General features: G+C 43.3%; 1 protein-coding gene across 2 annotated transcripts in view; it reads left to right on the plus strand.

The window, feature by feature from the left end:
- The first annotated feature begins 6,322 nt into the window (after nucleotides 1–6,322).
- LOC134436893 (FH2 domain-containing protein 1-like) overlaps nucleotides 6,323–23,356 on the plus strand; it is a 44,411-nt gene continuing 27,377 nt past the window's right edge. The window contains exon 1 of one of the 2 annotated variants that reach the window (XM_063186217.1): nucleotides 6,323–6,724. The gene's annotated coding sequence lies outside the window, so the exon portion shown is untranslated. The remainder of the gene's footprint in view (nucleotides 6,725–23,356) is intronic. The other variant, XM_063186219.1, reaches the window with a different exon arrangement.

A 23,356-nucleotide genomic window follows, 5' to 3' on the forward strand; every position in this document is an offset into this window, starting at 1 on the left:
TGCTATCTCATGTAACATGTAAGTGATGTTTTGTTTTTGTCCATATTTATTTTCAGTCTCTTAACAAACTAGCCACAGAGATGGGATGTTTACAGCGCCATATTTATATATTGAGGAAAAGATCAAGAAGCTGCTTCATCCAATTTTTATCCAATTGAGCACAGGACAATGTAATAATGTAGTGATGGGATTACTCTGTGCCTTTTGTCATTTAAGATACAATCTTAAAGGTCACGAATCTCACGATTCACAGGGCACCTTTTTAAGCAATGTTTATGGGCAATACTATTATCCATCAAATGTTTGTGGATATCAGCCCATACTGTCCAGGAGATTTGTACCAGGAGAAGTTGAATCATTGGTAGACATTAGTATATCATGATTGTTCGGTCGGAACATGAGCGGCCCCTCAGTATTGTTGCTGGGCAACGTTGTTGAAAAAGTTGCACCTGGCATTGTGTATCGTGACTTTTGCTGTTTGTGTCAGGTGCTCTCCACCCTCAGGCCTGTGTCAGCAATATGACATCTCACTGTTCCGGTGTGAATGCAAGGGACTCAGGGGTGGTGTGTGTGTGTGTGTGTGTGTGTGTGTGTGTGTGTGTGTGTGTGTGTGTGTCTGTGTGTGTCTGTGTGTGTCTGTGTGTGTCTGTGTCTGTGTCTGTGTCTGTGTCTGTGTCTGTGTCTCCGTGTCTGTCTCCGTGTCTGTCTCCGTGTCTCTGTGTCTGTGTCTGTGTCTCTGTGTCTCTATGTTTTTGTCTTTGCGGTCTGAAAACTTCTCTGTTGAAATGAAACCAAAGAGAGACTTAACCTACCATACCTGTGGATTTGCACCATTTGTGGTTGTGATACTCCTCATCTCCTCTTGAAATCAAATTGTGTATTGTTACGATGACTGTTGTTTGCAGTTACTCCACATTTGTGTATATTGTAAATACTGCAGCTGCACACTTGTGAGGAGTATGTTCATTCCAGAATGGCCTCGGATACATAGGACATTTAATGCTTTAACTGCATTTAATTCCGAACAAAACTTGATTCCGCTATGAAAACATCATGTAGACACTTCACAACTTCGGAATTAGAAGCTTCATGTAAATGTGGCCAATATGTATTTAACATATGTAATTAACATTCATAGGATCTGCCAATGTATTCCTTCCACTAACGTGCCTTCAGCTTTGTGCCTTATTCTCAAACTTAAATATGCCAAAAAAGTGCTAATGCATGCAGGAGGAGCCTAACTGTTACTCAATATGTTGATTATGTGCATGTGAAAGAAAGCTAAGAACGATAAAAAATGTACTTCTCTGTGTTATGCAGACATTCCAGTTATTGATGTTTTGTTTTTACCTCAAATAAGCAACAGACAGTAGGCTACAGACTATAGGTAATGGGGTGTGCAATACCCTTGTAAATGTGCACTCCCTCACCTGAACTCACATATTGGTTACTGTGAAAAGTGAGCTGGACCAAATTGTTCATGTGCAGAGCCAAGAACCAACTTGTTAATGTGTGGAGGAGTACAGTATATGCAGTATGTATGTTCCAGTTTTCCATGTCACAGCCAGTTTTTTGTCTGTTACAGTGTGACAATAATAAAAAGCAATGGAACTAACAATTTTGTCTCTTTTTTAAAAGGAGCCTTGGTTTAAGGATGTTTGTGTCCTTGGCTTTGATGAAAGCAGCTTCTTTGATTTCCACAGTGCATATAACAAGAACTGTGCTCTCTCAGTGCTGGGGTTCTCAAACTTTTTCTGCTGGGACCCCCTTTTGGATCTAATTTCTGTGACCTCCGCTCCGACCTCCCATCTCCCAAATGCAAAAACATAGTTTTGCTAAACTTCAATGTTAATCACAGGAAATGTAACCACATGCAAACTACATTGAAGTGAATCTTGTTACTAACAATGTATGGAAAGGTTATAAAAGCATATATTCAAGGTTTCAGGCCAACAGTCCCCTCTGTCCACGGTCCCTCCGCAACACCCCCTGCCCTCCGCTTAGGGGTCCCAACCCCCAGTTTGGGAACCACTGACTTAGTGGATGCCCTGACATGACGTGACACAACTATAATGACATAACTGCTGCATTACCTGCATTTAGTAATGGTTTACTAAAGCAGTTCCGTCACTATTGTTCCACCCTCTGTTTGTTTACTTAGCAACAGCAAAATGCTAAATGATGACATGGCAATTATGGCCTTCAGGGCAATTATGAAAAGAGTGGATTTGTCTATTTAGTCTCTACAATAGGCATGCTGGTTGCTATCATTTCTCCATTGGTGCTGTGGGTAGTGGTGGTATTGCTGTAAGCACGGAATAGCAGTAGCTGAAATCATTTCACAGCTGCATAGTTAATATATAGCAATATAGAAATAAGAGTTGTATATCACATTATCATACGTAACTGTCATTTAATGTTCTTGAGAGGAAAGAAAAAGAAGAGAGAAGAAAAATCGAATAGAAAATAGAAACTGACATAAAGTAGAAGACACAGTACAAATGTTTATTTGTACTGTATTTATTATTGTCCACTTATTGTTACCAGTCCATCACTGTTATCTGTCATGTCTTGCACTTTATGTCAGTCTGTAAAATGTCAGTCTTGTATATGTCTTGTCCTGGCATGAAGTAGAGAGAAAAGGTAATTTCATTTCCTTTTGTATGTCTTGTGCATATGAAGAAAGTGACAAAAAGCTGACTTGACTTGACTTGACTTGACTTGAAAGTGTAGGGGAATAGATGACTAACTTTGACCAACAGCAGTTGAAATAACGCTGTTTTTAATTTCTTCTTAAAACTTAAAGGTGCAGTGTAAAATGTTTAGGTGTTCATTAGGTGTAAATTATGATAACATTTTCAGAATTTCAAAAAGCTGTCATTGTCCATGAAAAATCCTCACCACTGTCAATTGCAAGTGTTACTATTTGCTTTTTTTTTTTTTTTTACATTTAGGCTACAGTATAGTAGGCCTATACAGTTGTTCCAGGCCCAGTGAGAGCAGCCCCACAATTGGGTACCCATTACATTCATGTATTTAGTGAGAGGGTCTTCCAAAAGACTTTGTCCAGGGCCTGACCAAAGCTATCAGTGGCCCTGTCTTCAAAGAAAATACAAACTCCCACGCTCTTCTTCAAGATGTTTCCTATTTTTGTCGGTAGCTGTTTGGCTTTTTTGTTGTAGTGGTGGCGGTGCTGTATCCATGCTCTCATTATGCCAAACATCACAATCAAAGAACAAGGTTTCAACCTGGTGGCAGACTCCACATCATGACTAAGGGACTGTACGTTATTTACCGGGGGGGGAGGGCTGGTGCGCTGGAAGTCCGGTCAAAAAAAAAAATCATGGCCCCCCCCCTCCACCTCAATTTTTTCCCCATGGCCCTCCCCCCACTTCAATTTTGTTTTCCCATGGCCCTCCCCCTACAGGTAAAAAAAATAATAATATGTAAAATTGGTAGATGAACAACCATCATGAGAACAGTCAGAGTAGCCTACATCAAGGGCGGTTGTCTGCACTATTATGTGCTATCGATATCAGTGGATACCTATGAGAAGCCGCTAGAATCTAGGCTCTGCGGCTGCATGGGGTGCCTTTTAACTCCACTGTCACCAAGACAAATTGCCTTCACTATTGTTTTTACGTGTTAAGTAATAATAATGATAATAATAAAAACTTCCATTCCAATACCAATGTCCGAGTTGTTACTACTGTAAACTACAAAGTGGAGAGAGTTTCCCCACCGCAGCTTCAATATTTCCCTGCTCGACAAGCAGCGCCTTTCACAAAGTACGTTTTACATGTTCAGCACAGTAGCGAAGCCAGGGACGCAGGAACTGGTTTTGACCAGGGGGTGCTGTGAAAAAAAAATCTGTTTTTTTAGATGCAATTTCCTGCGTTCTAATCAATTTTAGGGTGAGGAATGGCGAATCACATCTGAATAACTTCCTCATGTTTTATGTAGCCTAAACAAGGATGGGTAGATTTACCTTTTTGTTAAACATCTCACTTTGACATTATTAATTTAAGTTCTTCTTGCGGAAGGGAAACGCGCACCTGATGTGGAGGTGAGGGCGTGTTCAAGAGCAAATCGCGCTGCCTTGACAGTTTGTCTCAGCATGGGCAGTGTGCAATGTGTGAAATTAGAAGAAATGCTTTGACTAGGCTATGCGATGCACTCGTGAGAGGTGACCGGGCTTTCAAATAATTTAGATTTTCTTGCAATTGCGACTGTGGATCTCAAGGTGCATCTCGATCAGGACCCCTGTCCTGTCTCCCAGACCGCGCATAAAAGCACGCACGCACACACACACAGGCATAGCTCTACCTTCCCGAATGTGATTAGCCTACACTTTGACGGCCAAAGAGTCCGGGATGTGATCGGAGCAAGAAGTAGGCTAAGCGCCAAAGCAGCTCGAGCCATTGCTGGCTATTGATACAGGGAGAGTGAGAAATCCACCTTTAGTTTGCATTTAACGTAGGCCATATTTAAGACGCATTATTAGGTGGTGCTAGGGTGGTCAAATCAGCGAAATGGAACAAATTGCCAAAACAGAACACAGTACAACATTCCAAAACATTCAACAATAGCACAGCCATTACAAACCGTGGCAATTCAACTTTGACAACTGATGATAGACAAGCAGGCACACCAGCTGTGCTCTCCTTCAGATTCACCCCATAGCCACTCCGAGGCTAAGCTAGACTACTTCACCAGCAACAGGCAAGACCTAGCATACCAATACACGCTTCTACGAATCCAATCTCCACAGCAAGAAACAAAAGTCACTTCTTACCTGACACGATGCACAACTTTGGTGACATTCCCTTCTCCCGTCACGCTTTAAATGTAGGCTACACAATTCCTTGCTTAGTTGGTCCGTTTTTGTTCACCAAAGTGACGAGACTTCTCTTCACAACAAGTTAGCTCCTCCAATGGTTTCAAGACCGTATATGATGCATGGCCAACACATCGCCGTTAATACCACTGTTATTACTACCTTGACACCACAAGCTAAACAAAACAAAATCTCCCGCGTCACTGCACCGTTCTACCAAAGTACGTCTAGGCCTAGGTAGGCCTACTGTTCACTCCGGTCTGGTGTCTAAAAGTTTTTTGAACACAGATGTAAAGCACACGGCGGTGCCAATAAATAAAATCATGACTTACCAGAAGCTGTGACCACCAGTTGACTACAACACCTCTCCAAAATTCCTCTGGAAATGCCCATCCAATTCGTTGTCAAAACTTCCCAAACTGTTTAGCCCATATAGTTCACCTCAGCTAGTTATTTGCTCACGGGCATTTTCTATGATGCTCAATGTTCCCGTAGCACTAGCAATAGGCCTACAGTGAAAGAGAGTCAGCGCGGGCAATCTACAGTAGCTGCACCTGATTTTTTTGACTACAGATACACGCTTCAGTGCTATAGTATGCACCGGGACCTTGCATCGCAAAGCAATCTGTTTCAGAGCATTTTTTATTATTATTTTAAAAAAGAAATAAAAATAAAATAAAATAAATTCGTTTTTTTTTCCCCATGGCCCTCCCCCTAACTCCGATTTTTTTCCCCATGGCCCTCCCCTCCACCTAATTTTTTTTCATCATGGCCCTCCCCCCCCTACGCACCAGCCCTCCCCCCCCAGTAAATTACGAACAGTCCCTAAGCGCATTTGGCCACAGAGATTATGTGAACACGATGTGTAGGCTATTGTGCAAACAAAGGTATCAGCTCACCTCCCGCTTTACTTGCTGGGGCGATGACAATTTAATTTATTTTATAGTGAACCAAATGAATCCTGACAGTAGGCCTATGACATGGTAGTCAGTTTGGCTTAATTGACTTGACCATGTTTTCTAGAGGGCAATTTTTTTTTTCTTCTAGAAGATAAGTGTTTTAAAGTTCCAAGTTTCCAAGAAGTTTCCCGATTTCTATTTCCTAATGTGTGCCAGTGCCAAGTCTAGCATATAAATTCTAGCATGTAACGTTAAAAATGTTCTTGTCATTTGAATCCAGCCAGCATCGATAAACACCACTGTGTTTACAGAATACTTTTATTGTATGGCCAGCGTATTGTCAAACTTGTTGATTTCTTCACCTGGCCTACGGCGGGCATAGTAGCCTACTCCAACCCACAGATAAATAGCTGTCGTGGTGGGGCGCCTCGGGGGGGCATTTGGCACCGTGGCTAGAGAGAGACAAGGGAGTGCCAGCAGGTCATGTTATCAGAAGCCCACACACGCACGGAGTTCGTTATGAGGCTTGAATTTGTTTGGTGTAGCTGGGTACTCAAGTCGTGTGTATGCGACTGGCATAAGATGGCTGTGAGACTTATGCTAAGCGCCGAACAAAAAATAAAGTCCTTCACAGACTTTGTATTATTCCAATGGGAATAGCAGGTGCTGCCAAGGTGGTCGGCTCTAGCGCGTGATCGGGTGGAGACTCGCTTAACACCTGAACCACTTGCAAGTGCTTTGCGCACGCGCGCACCCCGCCCGCGTTTCTCGGCGCTTGGATCAGTGATGGTGTTCCCCCAGAGACCGTAGGAGTAGAGTTCAACCACGGTATGTGTGTGTGAGAGAGAGAGTGAGTGTGTGAATGTAGTATATCTGTGTTTCCACAGAAAATAACCTCCCATTAAACATAACGAAAAAGGACTCCGTTCATTCTGTTACGTAAAGGAGAGACACGGATTTCTATGCGTTGGACAGACTTTCACTCATGGTGAGTACAGATTCCATCCTATCCGAAGACCATTTTCAAATGAGTGTTGTAATCCCTTCTATGCGGCTTGAAATTCAACTTTACGCACACATATGCGCACTGGCAGGTGTTATATGAAACGCATCAAACCGATGCGTTTACGCGGAGTACACTGGCACCTGTTATAATGCTGCTAGGATGGTAAATCATAGCATCACTCTGGCTTTCCTTTCTGATGATGACACGAGTGTCTCAGATGCTACCGGTGAAAGAGTTGGAGAAAGACATCGCATTGGAGCAGGAATTTGACATGTTGATAAAGTGACCGGAAAACGTACTTTCGCTTAGGGACGCTTCGATGTTTACCAAGGGTGGTAAACGTACTGCACAGCACAACACAGCTGGGTTGCAGAGACTCCACCAGCTCATTCGACTATCTACTGAATGACTGTAACATGGAAACGGTGTGAAATGCGTCTGTTCTTGCCGTTCCATTCAATTCGCGTATGATATCATAGGCTACAGTAGAAAAAGTTTCTTATTTTATTCAGTCCAACAGTTTGGCCGTAGAACCACACTTGACATAAATCAGCTACACCTACATTCAGTGATGGACCTTCGTTGCACCTTCTGGGCTACTGAGTTCAAATGACCTCTTTAGGAAAGGTGTATTTTGCGTTAATACAATGTATGGTAATACCATTGCGCGCTTCTTTCTTCAATTCGATCACTTAATTGGGTAACGATATCAGCGACTCATTATTTTGTACATCTCTTGCGCACTTAGATAAAATCGTTTACCCAAAAGACACCTGTTTATTTACATTTGTCTTTTGAGGTGCTGCATGCTCTCAGTGTGTGTCGGTGTTGGGGTTCCTTGTCATCCGGTGGCCTCTGACCCTTGCTGGGCGTTGTACATCCCCAGCCCCTAAAGAATCGGATTGCTACTCCGCTGGCAGAAGCGCCTTTGGCCTTTTCTTCATGTCGTTTTTCATCTCGCTATGAATACCCTCAGCCGCGCATTGTAGGGCCTCGTCGCTTTGAGCCACATGAAAAGTACCCAAGTTGGGTCAAAAGGGGTTACTTACAATTGGGCCCTCGCGCCATTGCCATGGGAACCAAAGCTAGCCACAAAAATGCCCGACGCCATGTGAAGCTGTAAAGTTTCTATAAGGTCTTGATTGATTTGTGTGAGACTGAGACCCACATACAAAAGAAAGAATGGGGGGTAGAGTTACTGTCACCACTGACGTCTTAAGCACAACCTTTTCTCCACAGTAAATGTCGCCCCTAAAACTTCAAAATGGTGTTTATAAACCCTCTCTGTTGGTGTGAAAGGCAGAATGCTTAGAGCAGAAGACATAGCCTGTTCAGTTGAAATGCTTCAAAGTGCAGATTGGCTTGTGTGAATGTATACTGAACTCCTTTTCCTTCTGAGAAGATGTGTGGGTTTTTTTTTTTGGTAAAATAGTGTAGGACCTAATCTTTGGGCAGGTCGTGCATCTATGTGGGGGGCCCTCATGAGTCAGTTGGTGCATCGGAAGGTGCCCGAGTTAAGTTTAAGAGGGACTCCCCAATGAGACGCTAACAGTTCTTTCTAGAAAAGAGAACCACAGAGAATTTTATGGCTGTTTATTCTATTCAAATAAGTTGCACACAGCCCCCCACTCACTCACTCGCTCACTCACACACACACACTCACACACACACACACACACACACACACACACACACACACACACACACACACACACACACACACACACACACACACACACACACACACACACACACACACACACACACACACACACACACACACACACACTTAAAGGCACCTTTCCCACCCACCCAAATAGATCAGAGCTTCACATTTCCATGACAACCCCTAAGTGAGCTGTTGGTTTGTGTTTTTGGCTTGTTGCCAATTGCAGGGTCTTGAAAGTTTGCTCTTCAAGAGAGATGAACTGTCGTGCGAGGATTGGAGATCTCTCTCTCTCTCTCTCTCTCTCTCTCTCTCTCTCTCTCTCTCTCTCTCTCTCTCTCTCTCTCTCTCTCTCTCTCTCTCTCTCTCTCTCTCTCTCTCTGTGTGTGCGCACGCGTTTGTATGTGTGTGTGTGTATGTGTGTCTGTCTGTGTATTTGAGTTATGGCTGCATGCAAGCACCAATCAAGGCTGTTTTTTTCCCGCAGTCATTTCGTACACTGGTACCGGCCTAGGTAGTTCAATGATCTAAATATGTTATTTCGATTATAAATCACCAGACGCACACGGTTTTATTTAAGCTTTTGAAACGACGGCAAAGCAGAGTCTCAGAGGATTTGCAGTAGTTTATGAGACTTGGCCTCAGGTCCTGAATGGAGGCCTTTGTGCAGCCCCACAGGATTGAGGACAGCCATAATAATATGGTCCAAATAAAAAAACTCTTGGTTTGATTTAGAGGAGTGTGTGTGTGTGTGTGTGTGTGTGTGTGTGTGTGTGTGTGTGTGTGTGTGTGTGTGTGTGTGTGTGTGTGTGTGTGTGTGTGTGTGTGTGTGTGTGTGTGTGTGTGTGTGTGTGTTTTGATGGGTCTAAAGGGGGTTGTATTTTGTGGTGATGCACAACACCTGTCAAAAATGTAATCATTTATTTCGTTCGTATGTTTAGTGCGACGTCAGTCATGACACATTTATATGTCGTTATTAAAAATTGACGCTGTCTGAAGATGTTTTGCGACGTGGCACGGTGGGCCCGTGTGACGTGCTGCTATTACGCCGGCCGGGGACCGGGGTTCGGGGTTTGGTTCCGGCTCGGGGTCAGATCCTTCCCCACCTCTCTCGGTCACGCATTTCCTGTCTTATTCACTGTTCTATCTGAGTAATGGTGGCTTTAAAAGCCCCCAAAACATATTTTAAAAAATTACATGGTCTGAAGACAGTCTTTCTGATGTCTGAACTATCTCCATGAAGCACAGATGCGACAGTGGAGGCATAGAAAAAAGCTGTGGAAGAATTTCTTTAACCCACTTTCTCCCCCATTAGTTGTGCCGGGACTGCTTGTCCAGGTGTACAAGAAAGGGAAAAAAACAGGCTCAGTGCCCAACTTAAACAGCACCATCTTAATGTTGATGTGCTGTACATTTGTCATTTTCAGTTTTGTTGTCATGTTCTTTTATAACCTGCCCATAGGGGTCGGGTCAGTTGTTACAATGACACTGTCTGTCCATTTGTCCATCTGTCTGCCTACCTGTGTGTCTCCATGTGTTCACCTGCAGTACCTGTGGTTGTCTATAGTAGGTGCCAAACACACAACCTCAATCTGAACATAATGTAACTCATATCTAGTGTTGTATATCTAGTGGATCAGGGGACCCAGTTATCGTTTAATGGATCATCCTTATTATGTCTCCAAGTGAGATGGCAAAAGACAGGCGTTGCATGATAATACGTCATGATGTTGGAGCGGATAGAGAGGTTGTTGAATGTTAAAAGATGTGATGGTGTAATCCCGAAAATGACTTCAATTAAAGTGTCCATAGGCAGCGCTAAAACCATCATCAGACCTCTTCAGACAGCTATAGATGAAATGTTTAGAGGGAAAAAGATATTCCAATTACACAGTGACATAAATATGCTCTCCTTGTAATATACTGTATATTACCTTGGAATGTGTGCTAACAAATTCCTCATCCAATGCTAGTCCAGCCTTTGATTTTCTTATTAAACAGCATTGAGGGCATGGTAAGAGTCCTATTTCTTTTATAAATGGTCGCGTCCCCTCCATCTGAATCGTAGAAAATTACAAGTCTTCATAGTTTTAGGATTATCTGAATGGCTTAGCCCTCAAGGTCCTTTCATTTTGGCAGATGTATTTATCTAGCAAGTAATAATTATATGCTTTTGAGCGAGAGGAGCTGTTCTTCATCCTTAAGCCTCTTGCCTCTCAACATCACAGGGCCACGAGGAGCTGTGTGCAAGTTAGGAAATAAAATATCTGAATTTCCACTGAATGCAGTTAAAATACTTGACCCGTCATGATATGAAATCTCGCCTCGGCGTAGAATAGCATTTATTGGTCTTGACCAGATTCACGTAAAACATATGTAATCTGTTTTATTCTACGCAGCCATGCAATAAAAGAGTAAGAATGTATTTAAATTATGTAGATTCATTTTATTGTATTTTATTTTACGTGGTTGGACTGCATGTACAACAGTGTTCTGTAGATTTACCTGAGCCACACCACAGGTGTTTTGGTACACATCAATTTCTATCTGACCATAGTTGTGGATTACTGTATTAGAGTTACTGTTCATACTTCACATGCAATGCTTATTGTCACATACTTTCTATCACCTCAGTGTTGGTTCTGGGAGGTGTCAGAAATGATTTTGAAGTTGTCAGAAGTGATTTTTGAACACCTGACCCTTGTGTATCATGTAACCTGTTCTGTCATCTCCATAACTCTACAATGACCTCATGATCCATGAATGCAGTGTGTACTTTTGTGTGTTTGTTTGTGTTTGCGTGTGTATGTGTTCTGTTGTTTGAGTGTGTTGTGGTTTGCATGTGATCGATGTGTGTGACTGTGTGGAACTGAGCAGTCACCTTGTTCAACTTACACTTTGGCTTAGCAGTTGTGTGTGTGTGTGTGTGTGTGTGTGTGTGTGTGTGTGTGTGTGTGTGTGTGTGTGTGTGTGTGTGTGTGTGTGTGTGTGTGTGTGTGTGTGTGTGTGTGTGTGTGTGTGTGTGTGTGTGTGTGTGTGTGTGTGTGTGTGTGTGTTCCCTAATGCCATTGTCTCCTCCAGAGGAGAGGTCAGCTTGGTATTTACAGGGTAAATATTTGCTGTAGTGTCCATAACCATGGCCCGAGCAAGAGGCCAGACCAGCTCTGTCACTCAGCACTTCTGCATTTCCAGCTTCACTTTTTAACACTCGCCCTCTCACTATTATCTTGCAGTCATAACTTTTATTTTTACAAGTGACTATAATGCGGTATAGTGTTGAAGTGAAAATAAATTTTGATCTTCTGAAGGTTTGTCAGGTGTTAGCGGTCCATAACCGACCAAGAGACCAGGCCAGTGCAGCTCAGTACTTCTCCATTTCAGCTACAGGGGCGGTTCTAGACGGGCCAGAGTGGGCCAGGGCCCCTGTAGATTTCCTCGTGGCCCCTGTGCTGAACAGCCAATGATTTTAAGTTTCAATTTCTAACCACAAGAAGACATACATTTTTTATAAACACTGGTTTTCTCTAAAGTAAATGGTTATCTCTCCTGAAGAGATTAATCTACTGAAGTTATTAGTAATCAGAGTCCTCTTGACATAGATACACACCATGTGCTTTTTGAGATGGCTTACTTTATAGCACAGCAGATTGAAAAAGTTCAGATTACTTTCTTTTGGCGTGTCTGTTGGAGAGCCCTACAGGTTTTAAAAGAGCTTATTGACAAAAGGGGACGGTAAACTGTAAAAAAAATTCTACTGGTTTGATTTTCACGCAATGTCTAGACATGGATCTTTCTCCAGGTTGAAGGAATGCGTTGTGTCCCCACATGCAATTATGTGCTTTTATTCAGTGTATTAGCAAAGTTAAGACGCTTCAGACAGAGAGAGGAGATCCCCATAAACAGTGAAGTTGTAGCCCGAGGGGAGCGGAGTGGAGAGAATGCACTGTCATGTCATGTCTGCAATCCATCACTAGCTGGAAGGTTTGAAGGAGGACCTGTCTGTCGGTGGTGCAAATGCCAGGCTCATATGTCAGTATCATGGTGAGTGGGGAGAACTCAAATTCCCTGGTGTGTGTGTTTGTGTGTGTGTGTGTGTGTGTGTGTGTGTGTGTGTGTGTGTGTGTGTGTGTGTGTGTGTGTGTGTGTGTGTGTGTGTGTGTGTGTGTGTGTGTGTGTGTGTGTGTGTGTGAGAGAGAGAGAAAATCCATGTGTGCGATGTGCGTGTGTACAGTAGGAAATTGAGATGTTCGGGTCCTTACGTTGGCAGACAAAAGGATGCTTCCCTCAAGTATGTGCTGTAGTTTGGGGGGAGATTGTGTTTACATAGCCATGAAAGCTCTTGTCTAAAACTTATCCAAGTGGCCATCTCATCTTTCTGACCTTTTCTCAGTTATGTCAGTGTCTTTATGTCTCTGTGCCTTTCTTTCTCCCCATCCCCTCTTGCTCTGTTTTTCTCTGCTCCATATCTGTCACATCTGTTTTTTATTGGCTTTTTCATTCCCCCCAACTTTCACCTTTTATGCCTGTCTGTCTGCCACACTCACATCAACATTCTCTTTCTCTTTCTCTCCGTTCTCTCTCTCACTCACTCACTCACTCACTCACTCACTCACTCACTCACTCACTCACTCACTCACTCACTCTCTCTCTCTCTCTCTCTCTCTCTCTCTCTCTCTCTCTCTCTCTCTCTCTCTCTCTCTCTCTCTCTCTCTCTCTCTCTCTCTCTCTCTCTCTCTCTCTCTCTCTCTCTCTCTCTCACATACACACACACTAACATCCACAGAACTCCCACAACTCCATACTCCCACAAGTGGGGGTGGTGGTGGTGGAATATGGGTCAGCTCCCACAGTGCTGTCCAGTGGAGTTTGTACTTAATTGGGTCAGCTGTGAGAGCGCGCAGAGCATGACCATAATGATGCTGTCATAGTTGGTGTGTGTGCGTGGAGAGAGAGAGAGAGAGAGCGAGGAGTGGGTCATGTCATTTGAACATGCTTATGGCCACACTAGACATTCTCACAGGCACGCCTGGACTTTTATTGGCGTAGTAGAATGATGGTCGATCAGCCAGGCAACCAATCGCATAGCTTTATTTAGCCGAGTTGGGATGTCATGATTAGCTTGCCTTTTCCCTCCCTCCCTCCCGCGAGTGATCCAATGATGTCATCACTAGGGCCCTTTTCAATTACGGCATCGCTGTTTATCATGGCTTGGCTTCCCTCTTTTACAGTCACACAGAGACGGACAAAAAAGAAAGAAAGAAAGGAAAAGAAAAGAGAGGACAGGACTATAAATGGAGTCTGAAAGAGATTGGTGAGCTTAGGGGCCACAAGTTTGCAGATGGGCAGGGCAGGAGTGGAAAGGGAAGTTTGAGAGCGTGCATGTGTGTGTGCGTGCATGTCAGAGAGTGACAGAGACATGGAGTCTGTGTCTGTCTGTGTGTGTGTGTCTCTGTGTGTGGCATACCATCCTCTTCATATGTAGTTTGTGTCTAGTTGCATGGACACCCTTCTCCATCCCCCATCCCCTATCCCTTAAACCCTTCCAACCCCCAAACCCCAGCCCTTCACCACTGGGGCTTTTCAAAACAAGTGCCCTTTGTTGCTGGCAGCCACGGTGATGGCAGCCATGGCGACCAGTGACGCCCCAGCCCAGCCGTTGCCAAGGTGGCACACAGCAGCAGCAGTAGCAGGCAGCTGAGTATCCCTTTTTTTCTCGCTCCCAGCCAGCAGCCAGGGTTGATGAACAACACCCATGACGTCGTCGCTCTCCGGCAGAAGCCTCCACTTTTTTAATTAATCTATTTATTTATTAATTAAAATGGAAATTCGTGCTATTGGCCAGTCTTCATGTCTGTGTTGCATGCTTGCGTGTGAGAGTTATACAAATGATGTGATGGGCTACCAACTTTTCATAAAATATTTATTTCGAAAATGGGGTGTTTAAATGGGTAAGGAAAATGGTTAAACAAAAATGGAGGTATGAAGTTTCTGCCGGACAGTGAAGATGAGCAAATGCAGCAACTACCTGATATGACGTATCAGGACCCTGTTTCAGAAGTCCCTGCCAGAAGCCAGTACAGAGGAACACTACTCATGTGGAAATGCAGCAGCCTCTTCTGAGATCTCTCTGTGTGGTGTCAGATGCAAGTGGTAGCCCGCTCTGTCAAGTCGTCTCAATTGGTCACGCCTTCTGATATTAAAGTGATAATTGGGATGCTATTTCATATGAAATTTCTACAGGCTCCCTTCATCAGCCTTCTGTTTGTCTGTACAAGCTAACAAAAAAGTCTACATTCAGAAGGTTGAAGGCTAGCAGTTAAGTTAAGTTTAAGTGATAATTGGCATGACATTATATAGAATCCCTCCACCAAAGCTGTTTGTTTTTTTACAGTAAATAAACAACACTTTGCAGTTTCAGAAGGTTTAAGGCAGGCCGTCACACATTTTGATATCAAAGTGATAATTGGTGTAGTCACTGTAATGTTTCTTATCAAATCCTTCCGGTCCCTGTCTTTTGTTTGTTTACATGAGCTAACACCACACTCCTCTTTCACAAGGTTCAAGGCTGGCAGTCACATTTTCATATTCCAGTAAAATGGTGGATCAGGTGGCCTTCAGTTAGTTTACACTTACATAGATGGAAGTAAATAACACTGTCCACTTTCTTATGGTTCAAGGTTAACAGCCATACATTTTGATATTAAAAGTGATATTAAAAGTTTAACCTCTGCCCCCCAGCCTTCTGTTTTGTTTACATGACTAAATGACACAATCCATGTTCATGAATTTCAAGGCTGTCTATGTGAGTAGTGCTGATTGTGTTTGGTAAGTCAGGTGTAAGCCCTTTGTGTTTCTCTCCGTCTGGTTGGTAGGGTGAGAGGGAGGTCAGGTGTGAAGAAGACAATCCTGATGGGACCCATTGGTTTGCCTATCTTATAAACAACAACAATAGGCATGCACCAGTGTTGAACTCATGTTGAACCAGAGAGCCGAGGCAACATAAATGCTTTATTAATGCTGTTGATGCTTTGGTAACATGCTTTTTTTACGGGTAGGGTTGTTGGCCCTATGTCAACCCATTTAACCTTTGGGCCAGGTGATCCAATTCACCCTTTGACCTGTCCAGCATGGGAGTCCCTACTAGGTGCTTGCGTAACCGCTGCTGGTATAGCTTTCGGGGTCACGGAGGCACTCTAGCCACCACCGCATGACAAGGCATGGACGGTGGGATGGAATTAATTATTTAATGCAGGCTTGTAAACAAAATTAAAGAAACAGGCCTACGTATCAGTAGTCTCAACACCAATACTATGCTATCAAAATTACATTAGCGGCTCATCATTGTTAGTGGTGAATTGTAGATGCACTGCATTGCCCTTCACAAGCTCTAATAGTGATAATTTGATGATCTGGTATGTGGTATCCTGTCTGTAGTTTGGATAAGAGACCTTGCACTTCCACGCTATACTGTAGAGTAGCAGAAGAGGGAAGGTTTTCGCTCGAATCGGAACATTATTCAACTTCAGAAGCTCACGTGGAAATGTAGTACGACTGACCTTGCCTTGCTATCCTTAAAGGTCAGTTTACATACCACTCTCTATTTCAAGGAATACCAGGCCAATATACGTATTACTGTCCATTTTAGATTTTTTTTTTTTTGCCGTCTTGTCATAAACCAGAGGTACATTATCGTTATGACAGAATCAAAGTATCACAGATGGGCCTGAATTACATGTATGGTGCTCCATGACATGATGAGTCACGTTGATGTTTACCCACGCTGTTAAAGTGGAGAGGTTCCCTTCATGAGATTAATCGTGGACAAAAGCTGAACATTTTTCCTCAACAAAAAGTGACGTGGGATTCGGTCGCCGCTGTAATAGGCTTCCAGCTGTGGCCTTGTTCAGCTCTGGATGACCTTTGACCCAGGAAGCGATTGTGGGAGGAGTGAGCAGGTAGGGAAGAGGGGAGCAGTAGCTGGAACTCTGGTTTTGTGTTGTAAGCCAGTCTTCCCCCCCATGGTGTGATTGCGTGTTTGTGTTTTGTTGTTGCTGGATGACGCTTGACCCAGGGAGTGATGATGGTGTTTAGGGGATTGGTCGTGATTTGTGGAAAGAGTGAGGAGGTTAGGGGAGAGGGAGGCTGCACCTGGAAGCCTTGTGGTGTCAGCCTTTCTTACCACATGGAGTGTCTTTGTGTTTGTATGTAGTTTTGTTCAGAGATGTGGACTTGGGAGTCGTGACTTGGACTTGAGTCAGACTTGAGCACACAAATGACTTGACTTGAGACTTGACTTGACTCGACTTGCAAACTATTGACTCGAGACTTGACTTGACTTGCCAGTTTTAGCTTGCAATGACTTGCAATAGTATGGCAAGTCTATATGTACTTATTTTTTTGCATTTGTATGTCAAGAAATTACATGAAAAAATGAAATATTAAATTAATTGCCCTTAAACAACACCAGTAGGCCTACTATTTTTGTTTAGAACACAACTGACAAAGGGGGACATGCAGAGCAGTGTGGAGAGGTAATGAATTTATGACCAAAAGTAATTGTCAATGTTGCCCATAGAATATAAGGTGACTTGTAAGTGACTTGGAAAAAAATGAGACTTGGACTTGGACTTGACTTGGCTTTGGTACGACTTGGACTTGGACTTGACTTGGTCAAATGTGTCTTAACTTGTGACTTGACTCGGACTTGACTGGAACGACTTGAGACTTACTTGTGACTTGCAAATTAGTGACTTGGTCCCATCTCTTTGTTGTTAGATGACATTCGGCCCAGGAACTGACGAAAAGGCAGTGGTTGTGGAAGGAGAGAATATTGTTTTGCTTTATTTAAATGAGGGGGAAGGTAGAATAAAATAGAAAAACATTAAATAAAATGGATGGATTGTGTGGAGGAGATGAATGTAATGTATAGGTTTGTAGAGGAGTGTATATTGGAGTGTATATGAATAGATGTGAGTATATTGTATGTGACTATGTGTCTATGTATAGCAAATGAGATGTGTACTACAAGATCTAACCTGATGGAACTGAACAGTCTGATGTGAAACCAGATATCCCTATCGGACAATAAAGAATCTAATCTTTATTTTATTTTATATTGAACCCCTGACTGTAAAAGCCCTTCTTCCCATAGTCATGATGCATACATTGTCCAGGGATGCAGGCAGTCCAAGACAAAGTAATCTGAAAGCCCCCCACCCCCGACCACCAAGACGACCACCACCACCCAAGACAATGCAATGCAATGATGACTCATTTATGAACCCCCTCTCTTCCTGGGCCAGGGACAACTGACCCCGTTTGCCCCCTGCCTGTTGAATTTTCTGCACATGTTTATTGTTTGCCTTTTTCCTCATGTAGTGGTTGTGCTGTTTGTGTCTTGTTCTTGCTTGTGTATTGTGTGTGTGTGTGTGTGTGTGTGTGTGTGTGTGTGTGTGCGTGTGTGCGTGTGTGTGTGCGCGCGCGTGTGTGTGTGTGTGTGTGCGTGTGCGTGTGCGTGTGCGTGTGTGTGTGTGTGTGCGTGCGCGCGCGTGTGTGCGCGCGTGTGTGCGCGTGCGTGTGTGCGCGCGCGCGCGTGTGTGTGTGTGTGTGCGTGCGCGCGCGCGTGCGTGCGTGGTGTTGTTGGTGTCTTGTGTTGTGGTGTTTGTGTGTTGTGTTCTTGTGGTGTTGTTTGTGTCTTGTGTTGTGGTGTTTTTGTCTTGTGTTGTTGTGTGTGTTGTGTTGTGGTGTTTGTGTGTTGTGGTGTTTGTGTGTTGTGGTGTTTTTGTCTTGTGCTCCATTTGACGAGGGTCTCAGCTGGTGTGCTGGCTCTCATGGTAAATATTGCATGAGGCTTTCTTGCGCAAGTCACTCCACCTCCCCGGGCACCTGCCCTGCGTGCGCAATTTGACCAGCCAGCCAGTAAGAGGATTTCCTCCATTTTTTTCTTGGTCTGTGGACTGGAGGGAACGACTAAAAGTAGGGAAAAGTAGGAAAGGACTAATTTCTTCTGTCTCATGTACACGAACACGTCTCATGAACACGAACACGTCCGAGAGAAATCTTGTACATGGCACCCCAGACACGCCAGAATATGTGACGTAGAGGCAGATGCGTACACACACACACACACACACACACACACACACACACACACACACACACACACACACACACACACACACACACACACACACACACACACACACACACACACACACACACACACACACACACTTGCAGAGCAAGGGCCAAATCTACAAGGGGAAGCTTTAAGTTTGTGTGCGCGTCTCCACACATGCATGTGTGTGTGTGTGTCAATGAGTGTGTCTGTATACTTTGTATGTTCCCTATAAGCTGGCAGTGTTTGATCTGATGAGTTGAGCATGCAGCTGATCCAGGAGGTGTTGTGCTGCTGTGGCCACGCATTACTCTGATTACAGAGGGGAGCACTCCTGTGTGTGTGTGTGTGTGTGTGTGTGTGTGTGTGTGTGTGTGTGTGTGTGTGTGTGTGTGTGTGTGTGTGTGTGTGTGTGTGTGTGTGTGTGTGTGTGTGTGTGTGTGTGTGTGTGTGTGTGTGTGTGTGTGTGTGTGTGTGTGTGTGTGTGTGTGTCAGACATGCAGCATACGTATGTCTTTTTCTGTGTTGTGTGTCTTGGTGTGTTTCTGTGTTTCCCTCAGTGTGTGTGTGTTTCTGTGTTTCCCTCAGTGTGTGTGTTTCCCTCTATGTGTGCATTTGTTTTCCCCACAGTGTGTGTGCTTCTGTGTGTCTATGCTTGTGCGTGTGTGCATGCGTGCGTGTGTGTGTGTGTGTGCATGTGTGCATGCACCTCCTGACACAGGACCCCAGAGCTTATGTATTTAGTCATCAACAAGTCCGAATTAAACAGCGATTTGTTTAGCAACACATCTATCAAAAGTGGGAAAGTGGGTTTCGGAAGTGGAATACGTTGCCTCCGCCCACAACAGCAGCTTAAGCTGGCTTTACATTTGCGTATGTGTGCGCAATGAGGTTGTTTGCTTGTTTTATTTACGTACTGTATTTTGGACTTTTGTGGACAATTAGTAGTTGGGACAGTGTATGAGTGGCAGAAGGAGGTGGGGTAGGGTTTTGGATATGACCCAGTCGGGATTCGAACCTGGGTCCTCATAGGCAGCTGCCTGTGTGGTACAGATGTATTAGTCTAGAGCACCAGCAGTTCAGTGCATAGTGAGGCAACCTGGCTTTAGAAACTATGGCAAGCTGTCCTTTCAGTTGGCTAACTGGACATGGAGTCATGAAGTGCCAGCGGCTGCGTTCCATTTCGACCGCAGCTTAAGTTTCAGTACTGGATATTTCAAATCACCTGGTTGTGCCTGTACAGGTTAATTAGTTAATGCACCTGTCCGGATGAAGATGTAGAACCGATTACTTTAATTATAATCTGGTGCTTTAACGTATGGCAGGAATAATTACATTGTGGTGTGTGTGCGTGTGTGCGCCTGTGTGTTTGTGTCAGTGGTGGACGAAGTACACCAGTTATGTACTTGAGTAAAAGTACAGTTACCTTGCATTGAAAACTACTCAAGTAAAAGTGAAAGTATTCACCTCACTTTTTTACTTGAGTAGAAGTACAAAAGTATCTGCCGTCAAAAATACTTAAGTACTAAAAGTAAAAACTTAAACATGAATTCTTTGGTGCAATTTTAATATTTAAGTGTTGTAGGCCTAGTTTGGTCATATCTAATTTAATATCCTCTGATTTGCATAGGCTATACCAACATGTTAGAACTAGACCATAACAGGCCTCAGAAACACTGTGGAGTAAGTCCATGGATGTTATAGCATCAGAAGTTCATTTTCTCCTCTCTAAACATTTAATACTGACCCTAACATGCCCAAAAGAACACATGAAAGGGCCATTAATATTAAGAATAAGTTATATTAAGAACAACTACTATAATATCCCCCAGCCGTAGGCCTACAGTCCAGTATAGGCCTACTTTTTATGTGACAGCAATGAGTTAGAGTAGTAGCCAATAAAGTACTTTATGTTTAATTTGTGTTATAATTATGGTTTTGGTAGACTTCTTCTTCTTCTTCTTTTTCTTCTTCTTCTTATTCTTCTTCTTCTTATTATTATTATTATAGTGTTTGGTTATGTTAAGGTTGGCTTAGGCCTATGTATGGACAAACAGACTTCTTGCTATTCTAAGCTACCTTTAAAGATAGGAACATCTTCATATACTTGTAATGGTCTCTATTTGCTAGAAGCCAATGATTTGCAATAGCCTACTTGATACAACTTAATTGGAACACTTATCTGTGTGATCATGAAAAAGTCTTTTTGTGCCTGTGCACATCACTGGGCCAATATTTAGCCAAAGTCCACTTTTTTCCTCTTATTATTATTATTATTATTTTTTTTTTTACTTTGTTACTGTTGTTTTTTACAACCTCACTTTGGTGGTATTGCCAGTGCATTTCATATCCACTGTAGCCTACTGACCTGACTTAAGGGAAAGGATACATGACTAAAGAAACCACCACGCTACAAAAGCGGCAATTATGTGACTCTATTGTAAGTCATAACACAGATATTGCACAGTAAGTCAAATAAGCAGTAGGGCCTACATTAAGTATCAATTCGCTGATTATTCAGTTCAAACACGAAGCCTATCTGACAAATTTCGTCTTGTCAGGCGAGTGCAGCCTGCGAGCTAAACCTCTCCCCCCTCACACAACGAATACAACGTGCAGATTAATACACTCTAACAATGTTATTGTCGCCGCTTTATTGTTTTGCTGTGCTTTCCGCATGTTACTAGAAAGTACCGTTTCTACTTATTTCAATTCTCTCAAGTCGCAACAGTGGACACATCAGTGGTCTTGCTCTGCTCGTTTTCCTTCTGAAACTACCGGTAAATCTGAGCTTGTTGTCACGTGAGACACATTACAACCAATCACAATGGCGAATCTCTGAGTCTGCCAATCGGATTCAGTTTCACTTTCTTCACACAAGCGTGAAATCTCAGATTTAATTTGATCAGGGCATTAAAAATGAATTAATTCACCTTAATTTACTTGAGTAAAGTATGAAAGTATGGAAATGTTACTTAAGTACAGTAACGAATTACATTTACTTCGTTACTGTCCACCACTGGTTTGTGTGTATTGGCATGCAAGCATGTGTGTATATGTTTGTGTGTCTATGTGTCTGTGAACTAATTGATGTCCCAAATTCAAAAGCCTGATGCTCCCGCATGATGAATGGTACAGTGAGTAAACCCCATAGCCTTAGGGTCTCCATCACACTAACACAGACTGACAGTCTCGGGAAGTAAAGAGGAAGCACGCTAGACTAATATATCTGCTGTCGGGGTGTTTACTACTGTCCTTAGACAGTCATAAAAAAACACACACACAAATAAAAAATATTTGCAGACACACAGAGTAACACCCCATCCATCCCTTGAAAGCTTTAACCGGTGTGTAAGAGCCAGTCATCCTCCACCGCTCCTCATCCTATGGATTTAAATAAATGATGAGACATGGTGTTCTGTGTGAATTTAAGTGTTAGTAAGTGTGTGTGTCTGTGTGTCTGTGTGTCTGTGTGACAGTGTTTGTGAGCAAGAAAGGGACTTTGTGTTTCTACGTGTGTGTCTGTAGCTGTGTGTGTGTGTGTCTGTGTCTGTGTCTGTGTCTGTGTCTGTGTGCGCGTGTGTGTGTGTTTCTGAACGCGTCAGTGAGTTTAAGTGTCTTTTAAAATGCACACTAGCTTCTCGTTATGAGGATACATCTCATGAATAAATAAGCTCCGGATGGGATGAATAAATACTTGTATCCCCCTTGTCTCCCTCTTTTCTCCCCCTCTCTTCCTCTTTTCTTCCTCTCTTCCCTTCTTTTTTCCTGTTTTCAGGGTGTGGTCAGTCCTCCCGACATTAGTCAGCTATCTACGTCCTGCTTTTGTTTAAATAAAGCGTGTGGATGAGTCACATGACACGGTCGTAGAACCTCTATAGGTGTTCCTCGTCGTTTTGTTGTGCGTGTGTACTCGCCCTCTCTTAGGATTCAGTTAATTATAGAACACAAATACGTAGGCACATGAAAGGGTTGTTCTGGAAAAGAAAAGAGAGGGGAGGGGAAAAAAACACTAGACCTCCAATGCAGGGCTTAATCATATATGCTTTTCATACTAGCTTGCCGTGAACACAAGGGCTTCAAAAGAGTGCCGGGGCCGGGGTTTGAAGTCTGGGTTTGTAGTCTTGTAATAATATGGCCAAATCCAAATCCTACTTACAGAATGCTTAACATGACCACGAGTGTTGTGGTTGTGCTGTGTGTACGTATGTTGTATGTCTGTGACTGGTGTGGGCCCAGATCAAGTTTGTGCACACACGCACACACGTGCACGCACACACGCACACACCTTACCTACTCTTTGAGCGGTCACAAGCCAATGGCGGTTTATACCCAAGGCCCCCTTTAAAGCGGTGCACTGATATGGATCTAAAGGCACTGTTTTCCACTCAACAAATGTGTTGATGGTTTGAAGTGTTCTTTAAAAGATGTACTGTATGTTTATGTTTTGTTTTGTGTTATGGTGTTGTTGCAGAAAGACCTCCTCTGTAGTTTTAACCCCAGCTGTGCTGTATTTGACCTATGACGCTGCATGTTCTTGCAAAGATCCTAACCCTGAAACAGAGAAACGGCTAAAAAAGGGGTGGGGAACCCCTTTTACGGCCATTGAGGTAGTCTTTTCCGGCCCCCAATGTAATTTTAAGGTTATGCATAAAATATGTAAATAATTCTTGGAAATTACATTTGCAATTCAATTAAGTCATATTTTCAGGGGGCCTACTGAAGGTGGGATCTGTTTTATGGGGGGCCACCTTCAATATAGGCCTAAAGTGCAGGGGGAAATCCTGGTTTGGGTTCATAGGACGGCCCTTGGAGGACTTGAATTTAAAAT

The sequence above is a fragment of the Engraulis encrasicolus genome, chromosome 21, assembly GCF_034702125.1.
Source record: "Engraulis encrasicolus isolate BLACKSEA-1 chromosome 21, IST_EnEncr_1.0, whole genome shotgun sequence".
NCBI classification, from domain to species: domain Eukaryota; kingdom Metazoa; phylum Chordata; class Actinopteri; order Clupeiformes; family Engraulidae; genus Engraulis; species Engraulis encrasicolus.